The sequence below is a fragment of the Salmo salar genome, chromosome 03, assembly GCF_965601325.2.
Source record: "Salmo salar chromosome 03, fSalSal1, whole genome shotgun sequence".
NCBI lineage: Eukaryota > Metazoa > Chordata > Actinopteri > Salmoniformes > Salmonidae > Salmo > Salmo salar.
This window is the reverse complement of record NC_138293.1, coordinates 10,150,915-10,176,831: the sequence shown is the minus strand read 5'-3', so window position 1 is coordinate 10,176,831 and position 25,917 is coordinate 10,150,915. Positions and strand designations below refer to the sequence as shown.

At 41.9% G+C, this 25,917-nt stretch overlaps 34 non-coding genes across 34 annotated transcripts; 17 read left to right on the top strand and 17 right to left on the bottom strand.

Annotated features, from left to right (window-relative positions):
* Positions 1 to 924: 924 nt before the first annotated feature.
* trnak-uuu (transfer RNA lysine (anticodon UUU)) lies at positions 925 to 997 on the bottom strand. Its single transcript has one exon. It is a non-coding gene; the product is annotated as a tRNA-Lys (tRNA).
* A 166-nt stretch (positions 998 to 1,163) lies between these two features.
* Positions 1,164 to 1,235, top strand: trnaw-cca (transfer RNA tryptophan (anticodon CCA)). The gene has a single exon. It is a non-coding gene; the product is annotated as a tRNA-Trp (tRNA).
* A 1,161-nt stretch (positions 1,236 to 2,396) lies between these two features.
* Positions 2,397 to 2,469, bottom strand: trnak-uuu (transfer RNA lysine (anticodon UUU)). Its single transcript has one exon. It is a non-coding gene; the product is annotated as a tRNA-Lys (tRNA).
* Positions 2,470 to 2,635: 166 nt separating this feature from the next.
* Positions 2,636 to 2,707, top strand: trnaw-cca (transfer RNA tryptophan (anticodon CCA)). Its single transcript has one exon. It is a non-coding gene; the product is annotated as a tRNA-Trp (tRNA).
* A 1,161-nt stretch (positions 2,708 to 3,868) lies between these two features.
* trnak-uuu (transfer RNA lysine (anticodon UUU)) lies at positions 3,869 to 3,941 on the bottom strand. Its single transcript has one exon. It is a non-coding gene; the product is annotated as a tRNA-Lys (tRNA).
* Positions 3,942 to 4,107: 166 nt separating this feature from the next.
* Positions 4,108 to 4,179, top strand: trnaw-cca (transfer RNA tryptophan (anticodon CCA)). The gene has a single exon. It is a non-coding gene; the product is annotated as a tRNA-Trp (tRNA).
* A 1,161-nt stretch (positions 4,180 to 5,340) lies between these two features.
* Positions 5,341 to 5,413, bottom strand: trnak-uuu (transfer RNA lysine (anticodon UUU)). The gene has a single exon. It is a non-coding gene; the product is annotated as a tRNA-Lys (tRNA).
* A 166-nt stretch (positions 5,414 to 5,579) lies between these two features.
* Positions 5,580 to 5,651, top strand: trnaw-cca (transfer RNA tryptophan (anticodon CCA)). The gene has a single exon. It is a non-coding gene; the product is annotated as a tRNA-Trp (tRNA).
* Positions 5,652 to 6,812: 1,161 nt separating this feature from the next.
* Positions 6,813 to 6,885, bottom strand: trnak-uuu (transfer RNA lysine (anticodon UUU)). Its single transcript has one exon. It is a non-coding gene; the product is annotated as a tRNA-Lys (tRNA).
* A 166-nt stretch (positions 6,886 to 7,051) lies between these two features.
* Positions 7,052 to 7,123, top strand: trnaw-cca (transfer RNA tryptophan (anticodon CCA)). Its single transcript has one exon. It is a non-coding gene; the product is annotated as a tRNA-Trp (tRNA).
* Positions 7,124 to 8,284: 1,161 nt separating this feature from the next.
* On the bottom strand, positions 8,285 to 8,357 carry trnak-uuu (transfer RNA lysine (anticodon UUU)). The gene has a single exon. It is a non-coding gene; the product is annotated as a tRNA-Lys (tRNA).
* Positions 8,358 to 8,523: 166 nt separating this feature from the next.
* On the top strand, positions 8,524 to 8,595 carry trnaw-cca (transfer RNA tryptophan (anticodon CCA)). Its single transcript has one exon. It is a non-coding gene; the product is annotated as a tRNA-Trp (tRNA).
* A 1,161-nt stretch (positions 8,596 to 9,756) lies between these two features.
* On the bottom strand, positions 9,757 to 9,829 carry trnak-uuu (transfer RNA lysine (anticodon UUU)). Its single transcript has one exon. It is a non-coding gene; the product is annotated as a tRNA-Lys (tRNA).
* A 166-nt stretch (positions 9,830 to 9,995) lies between these two features.
* Positions 9,996 to 10,067, top strand: trnaw-cca (transfer RNA tryptophan (anticodon CCA)). The gene has a single exon. It is a non-coding gene; the product is annotated as a tRNA-Trp (tRNA).
* A 1,161-nt stretch (positions 10,068 to 11,228) lies between these two features.
* On the bottom strand, positions 11,229 to 11,301 carry trnak-uuu (transfer RNA lysine (anticodon UUU)). Its single transcript has one exon. It is a non-coding gene; the product is annotated as a tRNA-Lys (tRNA).
* A 166-nt stretch (positions 11,302 to 11,467) lies between these two features.
* On the top strand, positions 11,468 to 11,539 carry trnaw-cca (transfer RNA tryptophan (anticodon CCA)). The gene has a single exon. It is a non-coding gene; the product is annotated as a tRNA-Trp (tRNA).
* A 1,161-nt stretch (positions 11,540 to 12,700) lies between these two features.
* trnak-uuu (transfer RNA lysine (anticodon UUU)) lies at positions 12,701 to 12,773 on the bottom strand. Its single transcript has one exon. It is a non-coding gene; the product is annotated as a tRNA-Lys (tRNA).
* Positions 12,774 to 12,939: 166 nt separating this feature from the next.
* trnaw-cca (transfer RNA tryptophan (anticodon CCA)) lies at positions 12,940 to 13,011 on the top strand. The gene has a single exon. It is a non-coding gene; the product is annotated as a tRNA-Trp (tRNA).
* Positions 13,012 to 14,172: 1,161 nt separating this feature from the next.
* Positions 14,173 to 14,245, bottom strand: trnak-uuu (transfer RNA lysine (anticodon UUU)). Its single transcript has one exon. It is a non-coding gene; the product is annotated as a tRNA-Lys (tRNA).
* Positions 14,246 to 14,411: 166 nt separating this feature from the next.
* Positions 14,412 to 14,483, top strand: trnaw-cca (transfer RNA tryptophan (anticodon CCA)). Its single transcript has one exon. It is a non-coding gene; the product is annotated as a tRNA-Trp (tRNA).
* A 1,161-nt stretch (positions 14,484 to 15,644) lies between these two features.
* On the bottom strand, positions 15,645 to 15,717 carry trnak-uuu (transfer RNA lysine (anticodon UUU)). Its single transcript has one exon. It is a non-coding gene; the product is annotated as a tRNA-Lys (tRNA).
* A 166-nt stretch (positions 15,718 to 15,883) lies between these two features.
* trnaw-cca (transfer RNA tryptophan (anticodon CCA)) lies at positions 15,884 to 15,955 on the top strand. The gene has a single exon. It is a non-coding gene; the product is annotated as a tRNA-Trp (tRNA).
* A 1,161-nt stretch (positions 15,956 to 17,116) lies between these two features.
* Positions 17,117 to 17,189, bottom strand: trnak-uuu (transfer RNA lysine (anticodon UUU)). Its single transcript has one exon. It is a non-coding gene; the product is annotated as a tRNA-Lys (tRNA).
* A 166-nt stretch (positions 17,190 to 17,355) lies between these two features.
* On the top strand, positions 17,356 to 17,427 carry trnaw-cca (transfer RNA tryptophan (anticodon CCA)). The gene has a single exon. It is a non-coding gene; the product is annotated as a tRNA-Trp (tRNA).
* Positions 17,428 to 18,588: 1,161 nt separating this feature from the next.
* On the bottom strand, positions 18,589 to 18,661 carry trnak-uuu (transfer RNA lysine (anticodon UUU)). Its single transcript has one exon. It is a non-coding gene; the product is annotated as a tRNA-Lys (tRNA).
* Positions 18,662 to 18,827: 166 nt separating this feature from the next.
* Positions 18,828 to 18,899, top strand: trnaw-cca (transfer RNA tryptophan (anticodon CCA)). The gene has a single exon. It is a non-coding gene; the product is annotated as a tRNA-Trp (tRNA).
* A 1,161-nt stretch (positions 18,900 to 20,060) lies between these two features.
* trnak-uuu (transfer RNA lysine (anticodon UUU)) lies at positions 20,061 to 20,133 on the bottom strand. The gene has a single exon. It is a non-coding gene; the product is annotated as a tRNA-Lys (tRNA).
* A 166-nt stretch (positions 20,134 to 20,299) lies between these two features.
* trnaw-cca (transfer RNA tryptophan (anticodon CCA)) lies at positions 20,300 to 20,371 on the top strand. Its single transcript has one exon. It is a non-coding gene; the product is annotated as a tRNA-Trp (tRNA).
* A 1,161-nt stretch (positions 20,372 to 21,532) lies between these two features.
* Positions 21,533 to 21,605, bottom strand: trnak-uuu (transfer RNA lysine (anticodon UUU)). The gene has a single exon. It is a non-coding gene; the product is annotated as a tRNA-Lys (tRNA).
* Positions 21,606 to 21,771: 166 nt separating this feature from the next.
* Positions 21,772 to 21,843, top strand: trnaw-cca (transfer RNA tryptophan (anticodon CCA)). The gene has a single exon. It is a non-coding gene; the product is annotated as a tRNA-Trp (tRNA).
* A 1,161-nt stretch (positions 21,844 to 23,004) lies between these two features.
* trnak-uuu (transfer RNA lysine (anticodon UUU)) lies at positions 23,005 to 23,077 on the bottom strand. Its single transcript has one exon. It is a non-coding gene; the product is annotated as a tRNA-Lys (tRNA).
* Positions 23,078 to 23,243: 166 nt separating this feature from the next.
* trnaw-cca (transfer RNA tryptophan (anticodon CCA)) lies at positions 23,244 to 23,315 on the top strand. Its single transcript has one exon. It is a non-coding gene; the product is annotated as a tRNA-Trp (tRNA).
* A 1,161-nt stretch (positions 23,316 to 24,476) lies between these two features.
* On the bottom strand, positions 24,477 to 24,549 carry trnak-uuu (transfer RNA lysine (anticodon UUU)). Its single transcript has one exon. It is a non-coding gene; the product is annotated as a tRNA-Lys (tRNA).
* A 166-nt stretch (positions 24,550 to 24,715) lies between these two features.
* Positions 24,716 to 24,787, top strand: trnaw-cca (transfer RNA tryptophan (anticodon CCA)). Its single transcript has one exon. It is a non-coding gene; the product is annotated as a tRNA-Trp (tRNA).
* The last annotated feature ends 1,130 nt before the right edge of the window (positions 24,788 to 25,917 follow it).

Below are 25,917 nucleotides of genomic sequence, written 5' to 3'. Positions count from 1 at the left end.
GCTTAGGGGAAGTGATTCGACATCTGGATGAGAAGAGTGCCCAAAGTAAACTGCCTGTTACTCAGGCCCAGAATCTAGGATATGCATATAAATGGTAGATTTGGATAGAACACACTTTAAAGTTTCCAAAACCATTCAAATTATGTCTGTGAGTATAACAGAACTGATATGGCAGGTGAAAATCTGAGGAAAATCCATCCGGGAAGTGGGATTTTTTTTGATGTGGGAAGTTTTCAATTGAATGCCTATTGAGTTTCTAATGGGTTAGGACCCAGATTGCAGTTCCTATGGCTTCCACTAGATGTCAACAGTCTTTAGACATTGTTTCAGGATTGTTTTCTGAAAAATGAAGAAGAATGAGACCTTCTGTCAGTGGACTGAGGAAGCATGCAGTGCTGGTTTGCGCACATGACCAAGTGCGTGCCCGTCGTTGTTTTTCCTTTCTATTGAATACGCTATTGTCTGGTTGAAATATTATCGAGTATTTAGACAATTGCCAACCTGAAGATTAATTATAAAAATCGTTTGACATGTTTCAACAAACTTTACCGGTACTGTTCGGACGTATTCGTCTGCGTGTTTTGACCGCCTTTGAGCCAGTGGATTACTGAACACAACGCGCCAACAAAACTGAGTTTTTGGGATATAAAGAGGGACTTTATTGAACAAAACAAACATTTATTGTGTAGCTGAGACTCTTGTGACTGCAACCAGATGAAAATCTTCAAAGGTAAGTGATTAATTTGATGGCTATTTCTGACTTTCGTGACTCTATATGATTGGAAAATGTTTGTATGCTTTTGGAAGAGGGGCGCTGTCCTCAGATAATCGCATGGTATGCTTTCGCAGTAAAGCCATTTTTAAATCTGACCAAATACAAGTATGGAAAGACTGCCTAGTGAAGGAAGGTGAACATTAAAGCAGTGCCCAAACAGGGACTTGAACCCTGGACCCTCAGATTAAAAGTCTGATGCTCTACCGACTGAGCTATTCGGGCTCTGCATTCACTTATTTTCATACACCTAACCTGTCGGGCAGAGGCACGTGCTGACGAGGGGGCATTGTCAGATAATACATTTCCCAAGAGATCCAGGCCTCCATTCCAAATGATACAATCAACGAAATCTGAACTAGGCATCCCCTCCAAAGACGCGTTTTGTCTAGACCTCGTGGCGCAACGGTAGCGCGTCTGACTCCAGATCAGAAGGTTGCGTGTTCAAATCACGTCGTGGTCAGTGTTTTTATGTGTGCAATCTCTACCTCCTTTAAACAGCGAAGTCAATGAATCAACACAAGTACCAATGTGGCTTACAGTACAAACCTCGAACGAAAACAACCAAACCAATTCTGCTTTAGATGACAATTGTCTCTCATAAAAGCCTGTCACACTGCAAATTCCCAGATCAGATGATGCTGTGTGATTGATTGACAGGCTTAAATCAGTCTTCGAACACGGATTTTAACTTCTTATGGCTTAGGGGAAGTGATTCGACATCTGGATGAGAAGAGTGCCCAAAGTAAACTGCCTGTTACTCAGGCCCAGAATCTAGGATATGCATATAAATGGTAGATTTGGATAGAACACACTTTAAAGTTTCCAAAACCGTTCAAATGATGTCTGTGAGTATAACAGAACTGATATGGCAGGTGAAAATCTGAGGAAAATCCATCCGGGAAGTGGGACTTTATTTGACGTGGGAAGTTTTCAATTGAATGCCTATTGAGTTTCTAATGGGTTAGGACCCAGATTGCAGTTCCTATGGCTTCCACTAGATGTCAACAGTCTTTAGACATTGTTTCAGGATTGTTTTCTGAAAAATGAAGAAGAATGAGACCTTCTGTCAGTGGAATGAGGAAGCATGCAGTGCTGGTTTGCGCACATGACCAAGTGCGTGCCCGTCGTTGTTTTTCCTTTCTATTGAATACGCTATTGTCCGGTTGAAATATTATCGAGTATTTAGACAATTGCCAACCTGAAGATTAATTATAAAAATCGTTTGACATGTTTCAACAAACTTTACCGGTACTGTTCGGACGTATTCGTCTGCGTGTTTTGACCGCCTTTGAGCCAGTGGATTACTGAACACAACGCGCCAACAAAACTGAGTTTTTGGGATATAAAGAGGGACTTTATTGAACAAAACAAACATTTATTGTGTAGCTGAGACTCTTGTGACTGCAACCAGATGAAAATCTTCAAAGGTAAGTGATTAATTTGATGGCTATTTCTGACTTTCGTGACTCTATATGATTGGAAAATGTTTGTATGCTTTTGGAAGAGGGGCGCTGTCCTCAGATAATCGCATGGTATGCTTTCACAGTAAAGCCATTTTTAAATCTGACCAAATACAAGTATGGAAAGACTGCCTAGTGAAGGAAGGTGAACATTAAAGCAGCGCCCGAACAGGGACTTGAACCCTGGACCCTCAGATTAAAAGTCTGATGCTCTACCGACTGAGCTATTCGGGCTCTGCATTTACTTATTTTCATACACCTAACCTGTCGGGCAGAGGCACGTGCTGACGAGGGGGCATTGTCAGATAATACATTTCCCAAGAGATCCAGGCCTCCATTCCAAATGATACAATCAACGAAATCTGAACTAGGCATCCCCTCCAAAGACGCGTTTTGTCTAGACCTCGTGGCGCAACGGTAGCGCGTCTGACTCCAGATCAGAAGGTTGCGTGTTCAAATCACGTCGTGGTCAGTGTTTTTATGTGTGCAATCTCTACCTCCTTTAAACAGCGAAGTCAATGAATCAACACAAGTACCAATGTGGCTTACAGTACAAACCTCGAACGAAAACAACCAAACCAATTCTGCTTTAGATGACAATTGTCTCTCATAAAAGCCTGTCACACTGCAAATTCCCAGATCAGATGATGCTGTGTGATTGATTGACAGGCTTAAATCAGTCTTCGAACACGGATTTTAACTTCTTATGGCTTAGGGGAAGTGATTCGACATCTGGATGAGAAGAGTGCCCAAAGTAAACTGCCTGTTACTCAGGCCCAGAATCTAGGATATGCATATAAATGGTAGATTTGGATAGAACACACTTTAAAGTTTCCAAAACCGTTCAAATGATGTCTGTGAGTATAACAGAACTGATATGGCAGGTGAAAATCTGAGGAAAATCCATCCGGGAAGTGGGACTTTATTTGACGTGGGAAGTTTTCAATTGAATGCCTATTGAGTTTCTAATGGGTTAGGACCCAGATTGCAGTTCCTATGGCTTCCACTAGATGTCAACAGTCTTTAGACATTGTTTCAGGATTGTTTTGTGAAAAATGAAGAAGAATGAGACCTTCTGTCAGTGGACTGAGGAAGCATGCAGTGCTGGTTTGCGCACATGACCAAGTGCGTGCCCGTCGTTGTTTTTCCTTTCTATTGAATACGCTATTGTCCGGTTGAAATATTATCGCGTATTTAGACAATTGCCAACCTGAAGATTAATTATAAAAATCGTTTGACATGTTTCAACAAACTTTACCGGTACTGTTCGGACGTATTCGTCTGCGTGTTTTGACCGCCTTTGAGCCAGTGGATTACTGAACACAACGCGCCAACAAAACTGAGTTTTTGGGATATAAAGAGGGACTTTATTGAACAAAACAAACATTTATTGTGTAGCTGAGACTCTTGTGACTGCAACCAGATGAAAATCTTCAAAGGTAAGTGATTAATTTGATGGCTATTTCTGACTTTCGTGACTCTATATGATTGGAAGATGTTTGTATGCTTTTGGAAGAGGGGCGCTGTCCTCAGATAATCGCATGGTATGCTTTCGCAGTAAAGCCATTTTTAAATCTGACCAAATACAAGTATGGAAAGACTGCCTACTGAAGGAAGGTGAACATTAAAGCAGCGCCCGAACAGGGACTTGAACCCTGGACCCTCAGATTAAAAGTCTGATGCTCTACCGACTGAGCTATTCGGGCTCTGCATTTACTTATTTTCATACACCTAACCTGTCGGGCAGAGGCACGTGCTGACGAGGGGGCATTGTCAGATAATACATTTCCCAAGAGATCCAGGCCTCCATTCCAAATGATACAATCACGGAAATCTGAACTAGGCATCCCCTCCAAAGACGCGTTTTGTCTAGACCTCGTGGCGCAACGGTAGCGCGTCTGACTCCAGATCAGAAGGTTGCGTGTTCAAATCACGTCGTGGTCAGTGTTTTTATGTGTGCAATCTCTACCTCCTTTAAACAGCGAAGTCAATGAATCAACACAAGTACCAATGTGGCTTACAGTACAAACCTCGAACGAAAACAACCAAACCAATTCTGCTTTAGATGACAATTGTCTCTCATAAAAGCCTGTCACACTGCAAATTCCCAGATCAGATGATGCTGTGTGATTGATTCACAGGCTTAAATCAGTCTTCGAACACGGATTTTAACTTCTTATGGCTTAGGGGAAGTGATTCGACATCTGGATGAGAAGAGTGCCCAAAGTAAACTGCCTGTTACTCAGGCCCAGAATCTAGGATATGCATATAAATGGTAGATTTGGATAGAACACACTTTAAAGTTTCCAAAACCATTCAAATGATGTCTGTGAGTATAACAGAACTGATATGGCAGGTTAAAATCTGAGGAAAATCCATCCGGGAAGTGGGATTTTTTTTGATGTGGGAAGTTTTCAATTGAATGCCTATTGAGTTTCTAATGGGTTAGGACCCAGATTGCAGTTCCTATGGCTTCCACTAGATGTCAACAGTCTTTAGACATTGTTTCAGGATTGTTTTGTGAAAAATGAAGAAGAATGAGACCTTCTGTCAGTGGACTGAGGAAGCATGCAGTGCTGGTTTGCGCACATGACCAAGTGCGTGCCCGTCGTTGTTTTTCCTTTCTATTGAATACGCTATTGTCCGGTTGAAATATTATCGCGTATTTAGACAATTGCCAACCTGAAGATTAATTATAAAAATCGTTTGACATGTTTCAACAAACTTTACCGGTACTGTTCGGACGTATTCGTCTGCGTGTTTTGACCGCCTTTGAGCCAGTGGATTACTGAACACAACGCGCCAACAAAACTGAGTTTTTGGGATATAAAGAGGGACTTTATTGAACAAAACAAACATTTATTGTGTAGCTGAGACTCTTGTGACTGCAACCAGATGAAAATCTTCAAAGGTAAGTGATTAATTTGATGGCTATTTCTGACTTTCGTGACTCTATATGATTGGAAGATGTTTGTATGCTTTTGGAAGAGGGGCGCTGTCCTCAGATAATCGCATGGTATGCTTTCGCAGTAAAGCAATTTTTAAATCTGACCAAATACAAGTATGGAAAGACTGCCTACTGAAGGAAGGTGAACATTAAAGCAGCGCCCGAACAGGGACTTGAACCCTGGACCCTCAGATTAAAAGTCTGATGCTCTACCGACTGAGCTATTCGGGCTCTGCATTTACTTATTTTCATACACCTAACCTGTCGGGCAGAGGCACGTGCTGACGAGGGGGCATTGTCAGATAATACATTTCCCAAGAGATCCAGGCCTCCATTCCAAATGATACAATCACGGAAATCTGAACTAGGCATCCCCTCCAAAGACGCGTTTTGTCTAGACCTCGTGGCGCAACGGTAGCGCGTCTGACTCCAGATCAGAAGGTTGCGTGTTCAAATCACGTCGTGGTCAGTGTTTTTATGTGTGCAATCTCTACCTCCTTTAAACAGCGAAGTCAATGAATCAACACAAGTACCAATGTGGCTTACAGTACAAACCTCGAACGAAAACAACCAAACCAATTCTGCTTTAGATGACAATTGTCTCTCATAAAAGCCTGTCACACTGCAAATTCCCAGATCAGATGATGCTGTGTGATTGATTGACAGGCTTAAATCAGTCTTCGAACACGGATTTTAACTTCTTATGGCTTAGGGGAAGTGATTCGACATCTGGATGAGAAGAGTGCCCAAAGTAAACTGCCTGTTACTCAGGCCCAGAATCTAGGATATGCATATAAATGGTAGATTTGGATAGAACACACTTTAAAGTTTCCAAAACCATTCAAATGATGTCTGTGAGTATAACAGAACTGATATGGCAGGTTAAAATCTGAGGAAAATCCATCCGGGAAGTGGGATTTTTTTTGATGTGGGAAGTTTTCAATTGAATGCCTATTGAGTTTCTAATGGGTTAGGACCCAGATTGCAGTTCCTATGGCTTCCACTAGATGTCAACAGTCTTTAGACATTGTTTCAGGATTGTTTTGTGAAAAATGAAGAAGAATGAGACCTTCTGTCAGTGGACTGAGGAAGCATGCAGTGCTGGTTTGCGCACATGACCAAGTGCGTGCCCGTCGTTGTTTTTCCTTTCTATTGAATACGCTATTGTCCGGTTGAAATATTATCGCGTATTTAGACAATTGCCAACCTGAAGATTAATTATAAAAATCGTTTGACATGTTTCAACAAACTTTACCGGTACTGTTCGGACGTATTCGTCTGCGTGTTTTGACCGCCTTTGAGCCAGTGGATTACTGAACACAACGCGCCAACAAAACTGAGTTTTTGGGATATAAAGAGGGACTTTATTGAACAAAACAAACATTTATTGTGTAGCTGAGACTCTTGTGACTGCAACCAGATGAAAATCTTCAAAGGTAAGTGATTAATTTGATGGCTATTTCTGACTTTCGTGACTCTATATGATTGGAAGATGTTTGTATGCTTTTGGAAGAGGGGCGCTGTCCTCAGATAATCGCATGGTATGCTTTCGCAGTAAAGCAATTTTTAAATCTGACCAAATACAAGTATGGAAAGACTGCCTACTGAAGGAAGGTGAACATTAAAGCAGCGCCCGAACAGGGACTTGAACCCTGGACCCTCAGATTAAAAGTCTGATGCTCTACCGACTGAGCTATTCGGGCTCTGCATTTACTTATTTTCATACACCTAACCTGTCGGGCAGAGGCACGTGCTGACGAGGGGGCATTGTCAGATAATACATTTCCCAAGAGATCCAGGCCTCCATTCCAAATGATACAATCACGGAAATCTGAACTAGGCATCCCCTCCAAAGACGCGTTTTGTCTAGACCTCGTGGCGCAATGGTAGCGCGTCTGACTCCAGATCAGAAGGTTGCGTGTTCAAATCACGTCGTGGTCAGTGTTTTTATGTGTGCAATCTCTACCTCCTTTAAACAGCGAAGTCAATGAATCAACACAAGTACCAATGTGGCTTACAGTACAAACCTCGAACGAAAACAACCAAACCAATTCTGCTTTAGATGACAATTGTCTCTCATAAAAGCCTGTCACACTGCAAATTCCCAGATCAGATGATGCTGTGTGATTGATTCACAGGCTTAAATCAGTCTTCGAACACGGATTTTAACTTCTTATGGCTTAGGGGAAGTGATTCGACATCTGGATGAGAAGAGTGCCCAAAGTAAACTGCCTGTTACTCAGGCCCAGAATCTAGGATATGCATATAAATGGTAGATTTGGATAGAACACACTTTAAAGTTTCCAAAACCGTTCAAATGATGTCTGTGAGTATAACAGAACTGATATGGCAGGTGAAAATCTGAGGAAAATCCATCCGGGAAGTGGGACTTTATTTGACGTGGGAAGTTTTCAATTGAATGCCTATTGAGTTTCTAATGGGTTAGGACCCAGATTGCAGTTCCTATGGCTTCCACTAGATGTCAACAGTCTTTAGACATTGTTTCAGGATTGTTTTGTGAAAAATGAAGAAGAATGAGACCTTCTGTCAGTGGACTGAGGAAGCATGCAGTGCTGGTTTGCGCACATGACCAAGTGCGTGCCCGTCGTTGTTTTTCCTTTCTATTGAATACGCTATTGTCCGGTTGAAATATTATCACGTATTTAGACAATTGCCAACCTGAAGATTAATTATAAAAATCGTTTGACATGTTTCAACAAACTTTACCGGTACTGTTCGGACGTATTCGTCTGCGTGTTTTGACCGCCTTTGAGCCAGTGGATTACTGAACACAACGCGCCAACAAAACTGAGTTTTTGGGATATAAAGAGGGACTTTATTGAACAAAACAAACATTTATTGTGTAGCTGAGACTCTTGTGACTGCAACCAGATGAAAATCTTCAAAGGTAAGTGATTAATTTGATGGCTATTTCTGACTTTCGTGACTCTATATGATTGGAAGATGTTTGTATGCTTTTGGAAGAGGGGCGCTGTCCTCAGATAATCGCATGGTATGCTTTCGCAGTAAAGCCATTTTTAAATCTGACCAAATACAAGTATGGAAAGACTGCCTACTGAAGGAAGGTGAACATTAAAGCAGCGCCCGAACAGGGACTTGAACCCTGGACCCTCAGATTAAAAGTCTGATGCTCTACCGACTGAGCTATTCAGGCTCTGCATTTACTTATTTTCATACACCTAACCTGTCGGGCAGAGGCACGTGCTGACGAGGGGGCATTGTCAGATAATACATTTCCCAAGAGATCCAGGCCTCCATTCCAAATGATACAATCACGGAAATCTGAACTAGGCATCCCCTCCAAAGACGCGTTTTGTCTAGACCTCGTGGCGCAACGGTAGCGCGTCTGACTCCAGATCAGAAGGTTGCGTGTTCAAATCACGTCGTGGTCAGTGTTTTTATGTGTGCAATCTCTACCTCCTTTAAACAGCGAAGTCAATGAATCAACACAAGTACCAATGTGGCTTACAGTACAAACCTCGAACGAAAACAACCAAACCAATTCTGCTTTAGATGACAATTGTCTCTCATAAAAGCCTGTCACACTGCAAATTCCCAGATCAGATGATGCTGTGTGATTGATTCACAGGCTTAAATCAGTCTTCGAACACGGATTTTAACTTCTTATGGCTTAGGGGAAGTGATTCGACATCTGGATGAGAAGAGTGCCCAAAGTAAACTGCCTGTTACTCAGGCCCAGAATCTAGGATATGCATATAAATGGTAGATTTGGATAGAACACACTTTAAAGTTTCCAAAACCGTTCAAATGATGTCTGTGAGTATAACAGAACTGATATGGCAGGTGAAAATCTGAGGAAAATCCATCCGGGAAGTGGGACTTTATTTGACGTGGGAAGTTTTCAATTGAATGCCTATTGAGTTTCTAATGGGTTAGGACCCAGATTGCAGTTCCTATGGCTTCCACTAGATGTCAACAGTCTTTAGACATTGTTTCAGGATTGTTTTGTGAAAAATGAAGAAGAATGAGACCTTCTGTCAGTGGACTGAGGAAGCATGCAGTGCTGGTTTGCGCACATGACCAAGTGCGTGCCCGTCGTTGTTTTTCCTTTCTATTGAATACGCTATTGTCCGGTTGAAATATTATCGCGTATTTAGACAATTGCCAACCTGAAGATTAATTATAAAAATCGTTTGACATGTTTCAACAAACTTTACCGGTACTGTTCGGACGTATTCGTCTGCGTGTTTTGACCGCCTTTGAGCCAGTGGATTACTGAACACAACGCGCCAACAAAACTGAGTTTTTGGGATATAAAGAGGGACTTTATTGAACAAAACAAACATTTATTGTGTAGCTGAGACTCTTGTGACTGCAACCAGATGAAAATCTTCAAAGGTAAGTGATTAATTTGATGGCTATTTCTGACTTTCGTGACTCTATATGATTGGAAAATGTTTGTATGCTTTTGGAAGAGGGGTGCTGTCCTCAGATAATCGCATGGTATGCTTTCGCAGTAAAGCCATTTTTAAATCTGACCAAATACAAGAATGGAAAGACTGCCTACTGAAGGAAGGTGAACATTAAAGCAGCGCCCGAACAGGGACTTGAACCCTGGACCCTCAGATTAAAAGTCTGATGCTCTACCGACTGAGCTATTCGGGCTCTGCATTTACTTATTTTCATACACCTAACCTGTCGGGCAGAGGCACGTGCTGACGAGGGGGCATTGTCAGATAATACATTTCCCAAGAGATCCAGGCCTCCATTCCAAATGATACAATCACGGAAATCTGAACTAGGCATCCCCTCCAAAGACACGTTTTGTCTAGACCTCGTGGCGCAACGGTAGCGCGTCTGACTCCAGATCAGAAGGTTGCGTGTTCAAATCACGTCGTGGTCAGTGTTTTTATGTGTGCAATCTCTACCTCCTTTAAACAGCGAAGTCAATGAATCAACACAAGTACCAATGTGGCTTACAGTACAAACCTCGAACGAAAACAACCAAACCAATTCTGCTTTAGATGACAATTGTCTCTCATAAAAGCCTGGCACACTGCAAATTCCCAGATCAGATGATGCTGTGTGATTGATTGACAGGCTTAAATCAGTCTTCGAACACGGATTTTAACTTCTTATGGCTTAGGGGAAGTGATTCGACATCTGGATGAGAAGAGTGCCCAAAGTAAACTGCCTGTTACTCAGGCCCAGAATCTAGGATATGCATATAAATGGTAGATTTGTATAGAACACACTTTAAAGTTTCCAAAACCGTTCAAATGATGTCTGTGAGTATAACAGAACTGATATGGCAGGTGAAAATCTGAGGAAAATCCATCCGGGAAGTGGGATTTTTTTTTATGTGGGAAGTTTTCAATTGAATGCCTATTGAGTTTCTAATGGGTTAGGACCCAGATTGCAGTTCCTATGGCTTCCACTAGATGTCAACAGTCTTTAGACATTGTTTCAGGATTGTTTTCTGAAAAATGAAGAAGAATGAGACCTTCTGTCAGTGGACTGAGGAAGCATGCAGTGCTGGTTTGCGCACATGACCAAGTGCGTGCCCGTCGTTGTTTTTCCTTTCTATTGAATACGCTATTGTCCGGTTGAAATATTATCGAGTATTTAGACAATTGCCAACCTGAAGATTAATTATAAAAATCGTTTGACATGTTTCAACAAACTTTACCGGTACTGTTCGGACGTATTCGTCTGCGTGTTTTGACCGCCTTTGAGCCAGTGGATTACTGAACACAACGCGCCAACAAAACTGAGATTTTGGGATATAAAGAGGGACTTTATTGAACAAAACAAACATTTATTGTGTAGCTGAGACTCTTGTGACTGCAACCAGATGAAAATCTTCAAAGGTAAGTGATTAATTTGATGGCTATTTCTGACTTTCGTGACTCTATATGATTGGAAAATGTTTGTATGCTTTTGGAAGAGGGGCGCTGTCCTCAGATAATCGCATGGTATGCTTTCGCAGTAAAGCCATTTTTAAATCTGACCAAATGCAAGAATGGAAAGACTGCCTACTGAAGGAAGGTGAACATTAAAGCAGCGCCCGAACAGGGACTTGAACCCTGGACCCTCAGATTAAAAGTCTGATGCTCTACCGACTGAGCTATTCGGGCTCTGCATTTACTTATTTTCATACACCTAACCTGTCGGGCAGAGGCACGTGCTGACGAGGGGGCATTGTCAGATAATACATTTCCCAAGAGATCCAGGCCTCCATTCCAAATGATACAATCACGGAAATCTGAACTAGGCATCCCCTCCAAAGACGCGTTTTGTCTAGACCTCGTGGCGCAACGGTAGCGCGTCTGACTCCAGATCAGAAGGTTGCGTGTTCAAATCACGTCGTGGTCAGTGTTTTTATGTGTGCAATCTCTACCTCCTTTAAACAGCGAAGTCAATGAATCAACACAAGTACCAATGTGGCTTACAGTACAAACCTCGAACGAAAACAACCAAACCAATTCTGCTTTAGATGACAATTGTCTCTCATAAAAGCCTGTCACACTGCAAATTCCCAGATCAGATGATGCTGTGTGATTGATTGACAGGCTTAAATCAGTCTTCGAACACGGATTTTAACTTCTTATGGCTTAGGGGAAGTGATTCGACATCTGGATGAGAAGAGTGCCCAAAGTAAACTGCCTGTTACTCAGGCCCAGAATCTAGGATATGCATATAAATGGTAGATTTGGATAGAACACACTTTAAAGTTTCCAAAACCGTTCAAATGATGTCTGTGAGTATAACAGAACTGATATGGCAGGTGAAAATCTGAGGAAAATCCATCCGGGAAGTGGGACTTTATTTGACGTGGGAAGTTTTCAATTGAATGCCTATTGAGTTTCTAATGGGTTAGGACCCAGATTGCAGTTCCTATGGCTTCCACTAGATGTCAACAGTCTTTAGACATTGTTTCAGGATTGTTTTCTGAAAAATGAAGAAGAATGAGACCTTCTGTCAGTGGACTGAGGAAGCATGCAGTGCTGGTTTGCGCACATGACCTAGTGCGTGCCCGTCGTTGTTTTTCCTTTCTATTGAATACGCTATTGTCCGGTTGAAATATTATCGAGTATTTAGACAATTGCCAACCTGAAGATTAATTATAAAAATCGTTTGACATGTTTCAACAAACTTTACCGGTACTGTTCGGACGTATTCGTCTGCGTGTTTTGACCGCCTTTGAGCCAGTGGATTACTGAACACAACGCGCCAACAAAACTGAGATTTTGGGATATAAAGAGGGACTTTATTGAACAAAACAAACATTTATTGTGTAGCTGAGACTCTTGTGACTGCAACCAGATGAAAATCTTCAAAGGTAAGTGATTAATTTGATGGCTATTTCTGACTTTCGTGACTCTATATGATTGGAAAATGTTTGTATGCTTTTGGAAGAGGGGCGCTGTCCTCAGATAATCGCATGGTATGCTTTCGCAGTAAAGCCATTTTTAAATCTGACCAAATGCAAGAATGGAAAGACTGCCTACTGAAGGAAGGTGAACATTAAAGCAGCGCCCGAACAGGGACTTGAACCCTGGACCCTCAGATTAAAAGTCTGATGCTCTACCGACTGAGCTATTCGGTCTCTGCATTTGCTTATTTTCATACACCTAACCTGTCGGGCAGAGGCACGTGCTGACGAGGGGGCATTGTCAGATAATACATTTCCCAAGAGATCCAGGCCTCCATTCCAAATGATACAATCAACGAAATCTGAACTAGGCATCCCCTCCAAAGATGCGTTTTGTCTAGACCTCGTGGTGCAACGGTAGCGCGTCTGACTCCAGATCAGAAGGTTGCGTGTTCAAATCACGTCGTGGTCAGTGTTTTTATGTGTGCAATCTCTACCTTCTTTAAACAGCGAAGTCAATGAATCAACACAAGTACCAATGTGGCTTACAGTACAAACCTCGAACGAAAACAACCAAACCAATTCTGCTTTAGATGACAATTGTCTCTCATAAAAGCCTCTCACACTGCAAATTCCCAGATCAGATGATGCTGTGTGATTGATTGACAGGCTTAAATCAGTCTTCGAACACGGATTTTAACTTCTTATGGCTTAGGGGAAGTGATTCGACATCTGGATGAGAAGAGTGCCCAAAGTAAACTGCCTGTTACTCAGGCCCAGAATCTAGGATATGCATATAAATGGTAGATTTGTATAGAACACACTTTAAAGTTTCCAAAACCGTTCAAATGATGTCTGTGAGTATAACAGAACTGATATGGCAGGTGAAAATCTGAGGAAAATCCATCCGGGAAGTGGGATTTTTTTTTATGTGGGAAGTTTTCAATTGAATGCCTATTGAGTTTCTAATGGGTTAGGACCCAGATTGCAGTTCCTATGGCTTCCACTAGATGTCAACAGTCTTTAGACATTGTTTCAGGATTGTTTTCTGAAAAATGAAGAAGAATGAGACCTTCTGTCAGTGGACTGAGGAAGCATGCAGTGCTGGTTTGCGCACATGACCTAGTGCGTGCCCGTCGTTGTTTTTCCTTTCTATTGAATACGCTATTGTCCGGTTGAAATATTATCGAGTATTTAGACAATTGCCAACCTGAAGATTAATTATAAAAATCGTTTGACATGTTTCAACAAACTTTACCGGTACTGTTCGGACGTATTCGTCTGCGTGTTTTGACCGCCTTTGAGCCAGTGGATTACTGAACACAACGCGCCAACAAAACTGAGATTTTGGGATATAAAGAGGGACTTTATTGAACAAAACAAACATTTATTGTGTAGCTGAGACTCTTGTGACTGCAACCAGATGAAAATCTTCAAAGGTAAGTGATTAATTTGATGGCTATTTCTGACTTTCGTGACTCTATATGATTGGAAAATGTTTGTATGCTTTTGGAAGAGGGGCGCTGTCCTCAGATAATCGCATGGTATGCTTTCGCAGTAAAGCCATTTTTAAATCTGACCAAATGCAAGAATGGAAAGACTGCCTAGTGAAGGAAGGTGAACATTAAAGCAGCGCCCGAACAGGGACTTGAACCCTGGACCCTCAGATTAAAAGTCTGATGCTCTACCGACTGAGCTATTCGGGCTCTGCATTTACTTATTTTCATACACCTAACCTGTCGGGCAGAGGCACGTGCTGACGAGGGGGCATTGTCAGATAATACATTTCCCAAGAGATCCAGGCCTCCATTCCAAATGATACAATCAACGAAATCTGAACTAGGCATCCCCTCCAAAGACGCGTTTTGTCTAGACCTCGTGGCGCAACGGTAGCGCGTCTGACTCCAGATCAGAAGGTTGCGTGTTCAAATCACGTCGTGGTCAGTGTTTTTATGTGTGCAATCTCTACCTCCTTTAAACAGCGAAGTCAATGAATCAACACAAGTACCAATGTGGCTTACAGTACAAACCTCGAACGAAAACAACCAAACCAATTCTGCTTTAGATGACAATTGTCTCTCATAAAAGCCTGTCACACTGCAAATTCCCAGATCAGATGATGCTGTGTGATTGATTGACAGGCTTAAATCAGTCTTCGAACACGGATTTTAACGTCTTATGGCTTAGGGGAAGTGATTCGACATCTGGATGAGAAGAGTGCCCAAAGTAAACTGCCTGTTACTCAGGCCCAGAATCTAGGATATGCATATAAATGGTAGATTTGGATAGAACACACTTTAAAGTTTCCAAAACCGTTCAAATGATGTCTGTGAGTATAACAGAACTGATATGGCAGGTGAAAATCTGAGGAAAATCCATCCGGGAAGTGGGACTTTATTTGACGTGGGAAGTTTTCAATTGAATGCCTATTGAGTTTCTAATGGGTTAGGACCCAGATTGCAGTTCCTATGGCTTCCACTAGATGTCAACAGTCTTTAGACATTGTTTCAGGATTGTTTTCTGAAAAATGAATAAGAATGAGACCTTCTGTCAGTGGACTGAGGAAGCATGCAGTGCTGGTTTGCGCACATGACCTAGTGCGTGCCCGTCGTTGTTTTTCCTTTCTATTGAATACGCTATTGTCCGGTTGAAATATTATCGAGTATTTAGACAATTGCCAACCTGAAGATTAATTATAAAAATCGTTTGACATGTTTCAACAAACTTTACCGGTACTGTTCGGACGTATTCGTCTGCGTGTTTTGACCGCCTTTGAGCCAGTGGATTACTGAACACAACGCGCCAACAAAACTGAGATTATGGGATATAAAGAGGGACTTTATTGAACAAAACAAAAATTTATTGTGTAGCTGAGACTCTTGTGACTGCAACCAGATGAAAATCTTCAAAGGTAAGTGATTAATTTGATGGCTATTTCTGACTTTCGTGACTCTATATGATTGGAAAATGTTTGTATGCTTTTGGAAGAGGGGCGCTGTCCTCAGATAATCGCATGGTATGCTTTCGCAGTAAAGCCATTTTTAAATCTGACCAAATGCAAGAATGGAAAGACTGCCTACTGAAGGAAGGTGAACATTAAAGCAGCGCCCGAACAGGGACTTGAACCCTGGACCCTCAGATTAAAAGTCTGATGCTCTACCGAGTGAGCTATTCGGGCTCTGCATTTACTTATTTTCATACACCTAACCTGTCGGGCAGAGGCACGTGCTGACGAGGGGGCATTGTCAGATAATACATTTCCCAAGAGATCCAGGCCTCCATTCCAAATGATACAATCAACGAAATCTGAACTAGGCATCCCCTCCAAAGGCGCGTTTTGTCTAGACCTCGTGGCGCAACGGTAGCGCGTCTGACTCCAGATCAGAAGGTTGCGTGTTCAAATCACGTCGTGGTCAGTGTTTTTATGTGTGCAATCTCTACCTCCTTTAAACAGCGAAGTCAATGAATCAACACAAGTACCAATGTGGCTTACAGTACAAACCTCGAACGAAAACAACCAAACCAATTCTGCTTTAGATGACAATTGTCTCTCATAAAAGCCTGTCACACTGCAAATTCCCAGATCAGATGATGCTGTGTGATTGATTGACAGGCTTAAATCAGTCTTCGAACACGGATTTTAACGTCTTATGGCTTAGGGGAAGTGATTCGACATCTGGATGAGAAGAGTGCCCAAAGTAAACTGCCTGTTACTCAGGCCCAGAATCTAGGATATGCATATAAATGGTAGATTTGGATAGAACACACTTTAAAGTTTCCAAAACCATTCAAATGATGTCTGTGAGTATAACAGAACTGATATGGCAGGTGAAAATCTGAGGAAAATCCATCCGGGAAGTGGGACTTTATTTGACGTGGGAAGTTTTCAATTGAATGCCTATTGAGTTTCTAATGGGTTAGGACCCAGATTGCAGTTCCTATGGCTTCCACTAGATGTCAACAGTCTTTAGACATTGTTTCAGGATTGTTTTGTGAAAAATGAAGAAGAATGAGACCTTCTGTCAGTGGACTGAGGAAGCATGCAGTGCTGGTTTGCGCACATGACCTAGTGCGTGCCCGTCGTTGTTTTTCCTTTCTATTGAATACGCTATTGTCCGGTTGAAATATTATCGAGTATTTAGACAATTGCCAACCTGAAGATTAATTATAAAAATCGTTTGACATGTTTCAACAAACTTTACCGGTACTGTTCGGACGTATTCGTCTGCGTGTTTTGACCGCCTTTGAGCCAGTGGATTACTGAACACAACGCGCCAACAAAACTGAGATTTTGGGATATAAAGAGGGACTTTATTGAACAAAACAAACATTTATTGTGTAGCTGAGACTCTTGTGACTGCAACCAGATGAAAATCTTCAAAGGTAAGTGATTAATTTGATGGCTATTTCTGACTTTCGTGACTCTATATGATTGGAAAATGTTTGTATGCTTTTGGAAGAGGGGCGCTGTCCTCAGATAATCGCATGGTATGCTTTCGCAGTAAAGCCATTTTTAAATCTGACCAAATGCAAGAATGGAAAGACTGCCTAGTGAAGGAAGGTGAACATTAAAGCAGCGCCCGAACAGGGACTTGAACCCTGGACCCTCAGATTAAAAGTCTGATGCTCTACCGACTGAGCTATTCGGGCTCTGCATTTACTTATTTTCATACACCTAACCTGTCGGGCAGAGGCACGTGCTGACGAGGGGGCATTGTCAGATAATACATTTCCCAAGAGATCCAGGCCTCCATTCCAAATGATACAATCAACGAAATCTGAACTAGGCATCCCCTCCAAAGACGCGTTTTGTCTAGACCTCGTGGCGCAACGGTAGCGCGTCTGACTCCAGATCAGAAGGTTGCGTGTTCAAATCACGTCGTGGTCAGTGTTTTTATGTGTGCAATCTCTACCTCCTTTAAACAGCGAAGTCAATGAATCAACACAAGTACCAATGTGGCTTACAGTACAAACCTCGAACGAAAACAACCAAACCAATTCTGCTTTAGATGACAATTGTCTCTCATAAAAGCCTGTCACACTGCAAATTCCCAGATCAGATGATGCTGTGTGATTGATTGACAGGCTTAAATCAGTCTTCGAACACGGATTTTAACGTCTTATGGCTTAGGGGAAGTGATTCGACATCTGGATGAGAAGAGTGCCCAAAGTAAACTGCCTGTTACTCAGGCCCAGAATCTAGGATATGCATATAAATGGTAGATTTGGATAGAACACACTTTAAAGTTTCCAAAACCGTTCAAATGATGTCTGTGAGTATAACAGAACTGATATGGCAGGTGAAAATCTGAGGAAAATCCATCCGGGAAGTGGGACTTTATTTGACGTGGGAAGTTTTCAATTGAATGCCTATTGAGTTTCTAATGGGTTAGGACCCAGATTGCAGTTCCTATGGCTTCCACTAGATGTCAACAGTCTTTAGACATTGTTTCAGGATTGTTTTCTGAAAAATGAAGAAGAATGAGACCTTCTGTCAGTGGACTGAGGAAGCATGCAGTGCTGGTTTGCGCACATGACCTAGTGCGTGCCCGTCGTTGTTTTTCCTTTCTATTGAATACGCTATTGTCCGGTTGAAATATTATCGAGTATTTAGACAATTGCCAACCTGAAGATTAATCATAAAAATCGTTTGACATGTTTCAACAAACTTTACCGGTACTGTTCGGACGTATTCGTCTGCGTGTTTTGACCGCCTTTGAGCCAGTGGATTACTGAACACAACGCGCCAACAAAACTGAGATTTTGGGATATAAAGAGAGACTTTATTGAACAAAACAAACATTTATTGTGTAGCTGAGACTCTTGTGACTGCAACCAGATGAAAATCTTCTAAGGTAAGTGATTAATTTGATGGCTATTTCTGACTTTCGTGACTCTATATGATTGGAAAATGTTTGTATGCTTTTGGAAGAGGGGCGCTGTCCTCAGATAATCGCATGGTATGCTTTCGCAGTAAAGCCATTTTTAAATCTGACCAAATGCAAGAATGGAAAGACTGCCTACTGAAGGAAGGTGAACATTAAAGCAGCGCCCGAACAGGGACTTGAACCCTGGACCCTCAGATTAAAAGTCTGATGCTCTACCGAGTGAGCTATTCGGGCTCTGCATTTACTTATTTTCATACACCTAACCTGTCGGGCAGAGGCACGTGCTGACGAGGGGGCATTGTCAGATAATACATTTCCCAAGAGATCCAGGCCTCCATTCCAAATGATACAATCAACGAAATCTGAACTAGGCATCCCCTCCAAAGACGCGTTTTATCTAGACCTCGTGGCGCAACGGTAGCGCGTCTGACTCCAGATCAGAAGGTTGCGTGTTCAAATCACGTCGTGGTCAGTGTTTTTATGTGTGCAATCTCTACCTCCTTTAAACAGCGAAGTCAATGAATCAACACAAGTACCAATGTGGCTTACAGTACAAACCTCGAACGAAAACAACCAAACCAATTCTGCTTTAGATGACAATTGTCTCTCATAAAAGCCTGTCACACTGCAAATTCCCAGATCAGATGATGCTGTGTGATTGATTGACAGGCTTAAATCAGTCTTCGATCACGGATTTTAACGTCTTATGGCTTAGGGGAAGTGATTCGACATCTGGATGAGAAGAGTGCCCAAAGTAAACTGCCTGTTACTCAGGCCCAGAATCTAGGATATGCATATAAATGGTAGATTTGGATAGAACACACTTTAAAGTTTCCAAAACCGTTCAAATGATGTCTGTGAGTATAACAGAACTGATATGGCAGGTGAAAATCTGAGGAAAATCCATCCGGGAAGTGGGACTTTATTTGACGTGGGAAGTTTTCAATTGAATGCCTATTGAGTTTCTAATGGGTTAGGACCCAGATTGCAGTTCCTATGGCTTCCACTAGATGTCAACAGTCTTTAGACATTGTTTCAGGATTGTTTTCTGAAAAATGAAGAAGAATGAGACCTTCTGTCAGTGGACTGAGGAAGCATGCAGTGCTGGTTTGCGCACATGACCTAGTGCGTGCCCGTCGTTGTTTTTCCTTTCTATTGAATACGCTATTGTCCGGTTGAAATATTATCGAGTATTTAGACAATTGCCAACCTGAAGATTAATTATAAAAATCGTTTGACATGTTTCAACAAACTTTACCGGTACTGTTCGGACGTATTCGTCTGCGTGTTTTGACCGCCTTTGAGCCAGTGGATTACTGAACACAACGCGCCAACAAAACTGAGATTTTGGGATATAAAGAGGGACTTTATTGAACAAAACAAACATTTATTGTGTAGCTGAGACTCTTGTGACTGCAACCAGATGAAAATCTTCAAAGGTAAGTGATTAATTTGATGGCTATTTCTGACTTTCGTGACTCTATATGATTGGAAAATGTTTGTATGCTTTTGGAAGAGGGGCGCTGTCCTCAGATAATCGCATGGTATGCTTTCGCAGTAAAGCCATTTTTAAATCTGACCAAATGCAAGAATGGAAAGACTGCCTACTGAAGGAAGGTGAACATTAAAGCAGCGCCCGAACAGGGACTTGAACCCTGGACCCTCAGATTAAAAGTCTGATGCTCTACCGACTGAGCTATTCGGTCTCTGCATTTGCTTATTTTCATACACCTAACCTGTCGGGCAGAGGCACGTGCTGACGAGGGGGCATTGTCAGATAATACATTTCCCAAGAGATCCAGGCCTCCATTCCAAATGATACAATCAACGAAATCTGAACTAGGCATCCCCTCCAAAGATGCGTTTCGTCTAGACCTCGTGGTGCAACGGTAGCGCGTCTGACTCCAGATCAGAAGGTTGCGTGTTCAAATCACGTCGTGGTCAGTGTTTTTATGTGTGCAATCTCTACCTTCTTTAAACAGCGAAGTCAATGAATCAACACAAGTACCAATGTGGCTTACAGTACAAACCTCGAACGAAAACAACCAAACCAATTCTGCTTTAGATGACAATTGTCTCTCATAAAAGCCTCTCACACTGCAAATTCCCAGATCAGATGATGCTGTGTGATTGATTGACAGGCTTAAATCAGTCTTCGAACACGGATTTTAACGTCTTATGGCTTAGGGGAAGTGATTCGACATCTGGATGAGAAGAGTGCCCAAAGTAAACTGCCTGTTACTCAGGCCCAGAATCTAGGATATGCATATAAATGGTAGATTTGGATAGAACACACTTTAAAGTTTCCAAAACCATTCAAATGATGTCTGTGAGTATAACAGAACTGATATGGCAGGTGAAAATCTGAGGAAAATCCATCCGGGAAGTGGGACTTTATTTGACGTGGGAAGTTTTCAATTGAATGCCTATTGAGTTTCTAATGGGTTAGGACCCAGATTGCAGTTCCTATGGCTTCCACTAGATGTCAACAGTCTTTAGACATTGTTTCAGGATTGTTTTCTGAAAAATGAAGAAGAATGAGACCTTCTGTCAGTGGACTGAGGAAGCATGCAGTGCTGGTTTGCGCACATGACCTAGTGCGTGCCCGTCGTTGTTTTTCCTTTCTATTGAATACGCTATTGTCCGGTTGAAATATTATCGAGTATTTAGACAATTGCCAACCTGAAGATTAATTATAAAAATCGTTTGACATGTTTCAACAAACTTTACCGGTACTGTTCGGACGTATTCGTCTGCGTGTTTTGACCGCCTTTGAGCCAGTGGATTACTGAACACAACGCGCCAACAAAACTGAGATTTTGGGATATAAAGAGGGACTTTATTGAACAAAACAAACATTTATTGTGTAGCTGAGACTCTTGTGACTGCAACCAGATGAAAATCTTCAAAGGTAAGTGATTAATTTGATGGCTATTTCTGACTTTCGTGACTCTATATGATTGGAAAATGTTTGTATGCTTTTGGAAGAGGGGCGCTGTCCTCAGATAATCGCATGGTATGCTTTCGCAGTAAAGCCATTTTTAAATCTGACCAAATGCAAGAATGGAAAGACTGCCTAGTGAAGGAAGGTGAACATTAAAGCAGCGCCCGAACAGGGACTTGAACCCTGGACCCTCAGATTAAAAGTCTGATGCTCTACCGACTGAGCTATTCGGGCTCTGCATTTACTTATTTTCATACACCTAACCTGTCGGGCAGAGGCACGTGCTGACGAGGGGGCATTGTCAGATAATACATTTCCCAAGAGATCCAGGCCTCCATTCCAAATGATACAATCAACGAAATCTGAACTAGGCATCCCCTCCAAAGACGCGTTTTGTCTAGACCTCGTGGCGCAACGGTAGCGCGTCTGACTCCAGATCAGAAGGTTGCGTGTTCAAATCACGTCGTGGTCAGTGTTTTTATGTGTGCAATCTCTACCTCCTTTAAACAGCGAAGTCAATGAATCAACACAAGTACCAATGTGGCTTACAGTACAAACCTCGAACGAAAACAACCAAACCAATTCTGCTTTAGATGACAATTGTCTCTCATAAAAGCCTGTCACACTGCAAATTCCCAGATCAGATGATGCTGTGTGATTGATTGACAGGCTTAAATCAGTCTTCGAACACGGATTTTAACGTCTTATGGCTTAGGGGAAGTGATTCGACATCTGGATGAGAAGAGTGCCCAAAGTAAACTGCCTGTTACTCAGGCCCAGAATCTAGGATATGCATATAAATGGTAGATTTGGATAGAACACACTTTAAAGTTTCCAAAACCGTTCAAATGATGTCTGTGAGTATAACAGAACTGATATGGCAGGTGAAAATCTGAGGAAAATCCATCCGGGAAGTGGGATTTTTTTTTATGTGGGAAGTTTTCAATTGAATGCCTATTGAGTTTCTAATGGGTTAGGACCCAGATTGCAGTTCCTATGGCTTCCACTAGATGTCAACAGTCTTTAGACATTGTTTCAGGATTGTTTTCTGAAAAATGAAGAAGAATGAGACCTTCTGTCAGTGGACTGAGGAAGCATGCAGTGCTGGTTTGCGCACATGACCTAGTGCGTGCCCGTCGTTGTTTTTCCTTTCTATTGAATACGCTATTGTCCGGTTGAAATATTATCGAGTATTTAGACAATTGCCAACCTGAAGATTAATCATAAAAATCGTTTGACATGTTTCAACAAACTTTACCGGTACTGTTCGGACGTATTCGTCTGCGTGTTTTGACCGCCTTTGAGCCAGTGGATTACTGAACACAACGCGCCAACAAAACTGAGATTTTGGGATATAAAGAGAGACTTTATTGAACAAAACAAACATTTATTGTGTAGCTGAGACTCTTGTGACTGCAACCAGATGAAAATCTTCTAAGGTAAGTGATTAATTTGATGGCTATTTCTGACTTTCGTGACTCTATATGATTGGAAAATGTTTGTATGCTTTTGGAAGAGGGGCGCTGTCCTCAGATAATCGCATGGTATGCTTTCGCAGTAAAGCCATTTTTAAATCTGACCAAATGCAAGAATGGAAAGACTGCCTACTGAAGGAAGGTGAACATTAAAGCAGCGCCCGAACAGGGACTTGAACCCTGGACCCTCAGATTAAAAGTCTGATGCTCTACCGAGTGAGCTATTCGGGCTCTGCATTTACTTATTTTCATACACCTAACCTGTCGGGCAGAGGCACGTGCTGACGAGGGGGCATTGTCAGATAATACATTTCCCAAGAGATCCAGGCCTCCATTCCAAATGATACAATCAACGAAATCTGAACTAGGCATCCCCTCCAAAGACGCGTTTTATCTAGACCTCGTGGCGCAACGGTAGCGCGTCTGACTCCAGATCAGAAGGTTGCGTGTTCAAATCACGTCGTGGTCAGTGTTTTTATGTGTGCAATCTCTACCTCCTTTAAACAGCGAAGTCAATGAATCAACACAAGTACCAATGTGGCTTACAGTACAAACCTCGAACGAAAACAACCAAACCAATTCTGCTTTAGATGACAATTGTCTCTCATAAAAGCCTGTCACACTGCAAATTCCCAGATCAGATGATGCTGTGTGATTGATTGACAGGCTTAAATCAGTCTTCGATCACGGATTTTAACGTCTTATGGCTTAGGGGAAGTGATTCGACATCTGGATGAGAAGAGTGCCCAAAGTAAACTGCCTGTTACTCAGGCCCAGAATCTAGGATATGCATATAAATGGTAGATTTGGATAGAACACACTTTAAAGTTTCCAAAACCGTTCAAATGATGTCTGTGAGTATAACAGAACTGATATGGCAGGTGAAAATCTGAGGAAAATCCATCCGGGAAGTGGGACTTTATTTGACGTGGGAAGTTTTCAATTGAATGCCTATTGAGTTTCTAATGGGTTAGGACCCAGATTGCAGTTCCTATGGCTTCCACTAGATGTCAACAGTCTTTAGACATTGTTTCAGGATTGTTTTCTGAAAAATGAAGAAGAATGAGACCTTCTGTCAGTGGACTGAGGAAGCATGCAGTGCTGGTTTGCGCACATGACCTAGTGCGTGCCCGTCGTTGTTTTTCCTTTCTATTGAATACGCTATTGTCCGGTTGAAATATTATCGAGTATTTAGACAATTGCCAACCTGAAGATTAATTATAAAAATCGTTTGACATGTTTCAACAAACTTTACCGGTACTGTTCGGACGTATTCGTCTGCGTGTTTTGACCGCCTTTGAGCCAGTGGATTACTGAACACAACGCGCCAACAAAACTGAGATTTTGGGATATAAAGAGGGACTTTATTGAACAAAACAAACATTTATTGTGTAGCTGAGACTCTTGTGACTGCAACCAGATGAAAATCTTCAAAGGTAAGTGATTAATTTGATGGCTATTTCTGACTTTCGTGACTCTATATGATTGGAAAATGTTTGTATGCTTTTGGAAGAGGGGCGCTGTCCTCAGATAATCGCATGGTATGCTTTCGCAGTAAAGCCATTTTTAAATCTGACCAAATGCAAGAATGGAAAGACTGCCTACTGAAGGAAGGTGAACATTAAAGCAGCGCCCGAACAGGGACTTGAACCCTGGACCCTCAGATTAAAAGTCTGATGCTCTACCGACTGAGCTATTCGGTCTCTGCATTTGCTTATTTTCATACACCTAACCTGTCGGGCAGAGGCACGTGCTGACGAGGGGGCATTGTCAGATAATACATTTCCCAAGAGATCCAGGCCTCCATTCCAAATGATACAATCAACGAAATCTGAACTAGGCATCCCCTCCAAAGATGCGTTTCGTCTAGACCTCGTGGTGCAACGGTAGCGCGTCTGACTCCAGATCAGAAGGTTGCGTGTTCAAATCACGTCGTGGTCAGTGTTTTTATGTGTGCAATCTCTACCTTCTTTAAACAGCGAAGTCAATGAATCAACACAAGTACCAATGTGGCTTACAGTACAAACCTCGAACGAAAACAACCAAACCAATTCTGCTTTAGATGACAATTGTCTCTCATAAAAGCCTCTCACACTGCAAATTCCCAGATCAGATGATGCTGTGTGATTGATTGACAGGCTTAAATCAGTCTTCGAACACGGATTTTAACTTCTTATGGCTTAGGGGAAGTGATTCGACATCTGGATGAGAAGAGTGCCCAAAGTAAACTGCCTGTTACTCAGGCCCAGAATCTAGGATATGCATATAAATGGTAGATTTGTATAGAACACACTTTAAAGTTTCCAAAACCGTTCAAATGATGTCTGTGAGTATAACAGAACTGATATGGCAGGTGAAAATCTGAGGAAAATCCATCCGGGAAGTGGGATTTTTTTTTATGTGGGAAGTTTTCAATTGAATGCCTATTGAGTTTCTAATGGGTTAGGACCCAGATTGCAGTTCCTATGGCTTCCACTAGATGTCAACAGTCTTTAGACATTGTTTCAGGATTGTTTTCTGAAAAATGAAGAAGAATGAGACCTTCTGTCAGTGGACTGAGGAAGCATGCAGTGCTGGTTTGCGCACATGACCTAGTGCGTGCCCGTCGTTGTTTTTCCTTTCTATTGAATACGCTATTGTCCGGTTGAAATATTATCGAGTATTTAGACAATTGCCAACCTGAAGATTAATTATAAAAATCGTTTGACATGTTTCAACAAACTTTACCGGTACTGTTCGGACGTATTCGTCTGCGTGTTTTGACCGCCTTTGAGCCAGTGGATTACTGAACACAACGCGCCAACAAAACTGAGATTTTGGGATATAAAGAGGGACTTTATTGAACAAAACAAACATTTATTGTGTAGCTGAGACTCTTGTGACTGCAACCAGATGAAAATCTTCAAAGGTAAGTGATTAATTTGATGGCTATTTCTGACTTTCGTGACTCTATATGATTGGAAAATGTTTGTATGCTTTTGGAAGAGGGGCGCTGTCCTCAGATAATCGCATGGTATGCTTTCGCAGTAAAGCCATTTTTAAATCTGACCAAATGCAAGAATGGAAAGACT